This window comes from Mus pahari, chromosome 4 (genome assembly GCF_900095145.1).
Source record: "Mus pahari chromosome 4, PAHARI_EIJ_v1.1, whole genome shotgun sequence".
NCBI lineage: Eukaryota > Metazoa > Chordata > Mammalia > Rodentia > Muridae > Mus > Mus pahari.
In genome coordinates, this window is record NC_034593.1 from 1,648,722 (window position 1) to 1,653,222 (window position 4,501).

The window sequence follows — 4,501 nt, forward strand, 5'->3', positions numbered from 1 at the left end:
ACTGATTTCCAGAGAGGTTGTACAAGCTTGCAATCCCACCAGCAATGGAGTAGTGTTCCTCTTTCTACACATCCTTGCCAGCATCTGCTGTCACCTGAATTTTTGCTCTTAGCCATTCTGACTGGTGTGAGATGGAATCTCAATGTTGTTTTGATTTGTATTTCTCTGATGATTAAGAATGTCGTACATTTTTTCAGGTGTTTCTCAGCTATTCGGTATTCCTCAGTTGAGAATTCTTTGTTTAGCTCTGTACCCCATTCTTTAATGGGGTAGAATATAGCTTTCTATTACAGAATTGAATTGTGAAAGTAAGCAAAGGACACATATCAATCAAAGTTGTGCTTGCATTGAAAAATAAGGCAGAATTTATTAGGTTCATTCTTGAAAACAAATGTCACAATATCAGCACTAGGGTTTGATCCTAGATGTCATATAGGTGAAACAAGCCCTTACCACTGAGCTGGAGTCTCAGCTTTGGAGTTGCCAATTATTCTGGTCATCAAGAATTTCACAGACTACAAATAAAGAGTTCATAATATCTAAAGAAATGTATTTCAATAATACTTGAACTCTACATTTTGTGTGCACAGAAATTTATGACATTGGATATTTCTGAAAATTGAATGCTTCTGTGGTTTTGTTTTTTAAAGGATGAAGAATCAGAATGAGAATATATTCTGGTAACTAACACTTTTACAGTATTAACAATTGTTTCTGGGAATTATCCAACAAATATTTTTACCAACATATTTTATCTCTTCTTGGATTCAAAGAGATTTTTCCGTTATTTGTTGATACTAAACGTGAAAATATCTAACTGTATGTTCTATCAGGAGATCAGGCAGATGAATGCATAGGTTTTCATGGGTTTCAAAATATTCAACAAACTTTGTTGTTGTGAATATATTTACACGAGACAAGGCTGGTTGAAGGCTCAGTGATTAAAAGCATGTACTACTCTTGCAGATGACCTGAGCATGACTCCTAACATCCATGTTGGATACTCCTAACAGATATCTACAACCCTAGCTCTAAGCCATCTGACATCCTCTCTGGCCTTCCTTGACACTTACACCCAGGTGCACATACCCACGCACAAACATACTCACATAGCTTAAATTGAAAGCTTTTAAAATCATAACATAAAACATTTACATTTGATTCATTTTCCATGTAGAATTACAAACACATAAACATTAGACATCAAAAAAAATCAATGTAAAATGTTTAAATGATAACCTAAAATTTTGATAATATTTAAAACCTATATACACTTACCACTGCCTGCAACGTTAAATAGTTATTGAGGGTTTCTACTGTTTATTTTTTTCCTTTCATCAATTGCACTAGAACTATGATGGATGGCTAATTTGCCATCAGAGTGCTACCATGCAATTAGCTCCTAGCTTGTCAATTCTGTTAGCTCACAGAAACTCCTTCATTCCTGTGTTCTCCATCCTTGTATGTTTATGCATGTCTACCTATAATCTATCTATCTACTATATCTTGTGTGAATAGAAACTCTGGATCCAGGACATTAGCAACTGACTGCTCTCTAATTTCTGTCTCATAGTGTTTTCATTTTCACTCTGCATGAGATAAAAAATAGAGGATGTGGAAAAGTCTGAGAGTTTCATGCATAGACAATTAAGAAAGCATTTCTAAGTGTGTATTGGTCAAATCATTATCCCTGTGATCCACATTAGAAATGTCAAACATAGCAAGCAGACATGAACTTTATTTCCAACAAAATCCATTCACACCCACACTAAATATACAAGATTATATTGAAAAGCAGCAAATATTGTGTAAGACGGTGGATAAAGGTCCATGTCTAATGAGAATCAGAACTTCTGGGTTAAAATATCGGTAATTCACTTAATGTGATTATATGAGTTCTTCATTGTGAGCTATTGTTCAGAAATTACTATAAGAATCATACTGTTAAATTTATATATTCTTCACATTCTTTTTTGTATATGCAAACATATTGATATCTGCATAGGACTTAAATAAGTTACTGATTTGTCCATTTATATCAGCAGAAAAAACATCTTTCCTAATTAGGAAATCTGAACATAAATCTCATTCAGTCCATTTGTAATATATAAATCCACTCAATAGGTTAAAGCAGGTGGAAGGAAGTAAAAATGCAGCATAATTTTTTATCAAAAAAAATCTGTTAACAACAAATGTCTCAGAGAAAATGTGAAGGCTATCTTTGGTGAATCAGAGGTATAGAAAATATCTGTGCAGCCCTTTCATTGATTATAAACCTGTTTTTCTTCTAAAATTACTGCTCTTCAGCCCACGTTTTTCTTGTAACTGTCCTGCCAGCTAATTATTTTCCTGGTGTCTCTTTGGAAATATTTATTAATTTCTTGTCTAAACTTGACACCAAAATCAGTTTGTATGAGGAGAGCCTTATTCACTAAACGTAAAATTAAAATTTACCCTTCCCCTCACTTTATAAAAGAAAATATTCTTTATGTAAAGGAAATTAATTTTTTGTTAAACTGGTATGTAGTATCTAAAACACAATGCAAAAATTGTTGCTTTTATTAAATGCATCAGATAATGAAAATTCAATTTTTGTAAACATGGTTCCTTCAACAGAATATAATCAAAGATTCCATGCTGTTTTACTTTTTGATGAACATTTGCTAAATTTTCATACTTAAAGATAATTCAAATATATCCATCAGTTACTTAAATTAACCAATTTTGTTATAAAATTGAACTTAATCATTTCTATTTTTTTAGAATGTTCTTACCCTGGTTTGAAAAAAAAATCACATCTGTCATAAAGATATTAGGAGTAATTTTCTATGTTTCATAAACACATCATGCAAAGAATACACTAGAAACACAAGATACAGCAACCCTGTAGGTGCAACAACAATATGAACTAACCAGTACACCCTGAGCTTGAGTCTCTATCAGCATATGTAGTAGAAGATGGCCTAATCAGCCATCATTGGGAAGAGAGACCCCTTGGTCTTGTAAACTTTATATGACCCAGCACAGGGGAAGGCCAGGGCCAAGTAGTGGGAGTGGGTGGGTAGGGGAGCAGGGGCGGGGGGGGGGGGGGGTATAGGGAACTTTCGGGATAGCATTTGAAATGTAAATAAAGAAAATAATAATAATAATAATAATAATAATAATAATAGAATGTTAAAACAAAAAAAAAGATTAGCAGGGCAGGGCCTTCACCTGACTTCTGTCTGTACCACTGTAGGGCAGTTATGGATGTCTTGTAACTACAATTCATGGTGACATTTTCACCCTGGTGGATGCTCAGGGCCCAAGGATTCTCTTCTGCTAGCTGACTGTTCACCCCTATGTGGAAACACAGGCCAGAGAACAGAGTCAGCATACAATGGTCACACTTTAATAAGTGACTAAAACGTAAAATGTCATTTCACCTCCTCACATTCCCAGCTGAAGTCTAAACAGTGAGGGCAGGATGTCATCTACTTATCACTACACCACTAACGATGGTGTTGTGTGACACTACAGTTTGGGAAAACACTTGGAGTTGACTACTGAAAGTTAAATAGTCATCTCACAAAATATACAGGCAGAAAACAAGTGAACTGAATGAATTTTAAGCACTTATTTTTATAAAAGACGCAAAACCACATGATGAACAAAATGTTCAATTCTCTCATTTAAAATCATCTCTCCTTATGTAGCAATCTTAAAAAGTTGAGTTTCTCCATGTCATGTAGCAACATGGATCCTCTCATTTGAAAGATACACAAAAGACATGTGAAATTGAACTAAAATTCCAAATTACAATGCCAAACCTTTCTCTACAGTTGAAGTAAATGCACATACATTTTGTGATCATTTGATTAAGAATCCCCCCAATAGACTCATATATTTGAATGCTAGTCACCAGGGAGTGTACGATTAGAAGGATTAAAAGGTATGGTCTTTTGTAGAAAGAGTGTCACCTTGAATGAACTGTGACATTTCAAAGGCTAATATCAAACCCAGGGTCTCTCTGTCTCTCTCTTCCTGTGGATTAGAATAGAGAAATGCCAGATGCTTTTCCAGCGGTACGCTTGTAGCCATGTACCCTACCATGATGCTAACAGACTAACCACTGAAACTATAAGCAAGCCACAATTAAACTTTTTATATAAGAATTGCCTTGGTCAACATCTTATCACAGCGATAAAGCAGTGACTAAGACATATATATTTCTATGTATAGGTATTTAGAGAGAATATTATAGTGGATAAAAAAATAAGCATAATAAACAACATTCTATTTTCAGCTCCTTTAAAACTTCAAGTTTAGATCACATTTCACTAGTCTCAATAACAATTAATAGTATACTACAGAATGTCCACTTAGAAGTTCACAAATTATTCTACTGTTATTCTGGTGAAACACATGTCCTGCTTTGTTAAGAATTTTCTATTCCTGTTGTAACTGCATAGTAAAATGTCCTTTGTTTTACAGGAACTGTTTTGAAAAGGAGCCACTTTTC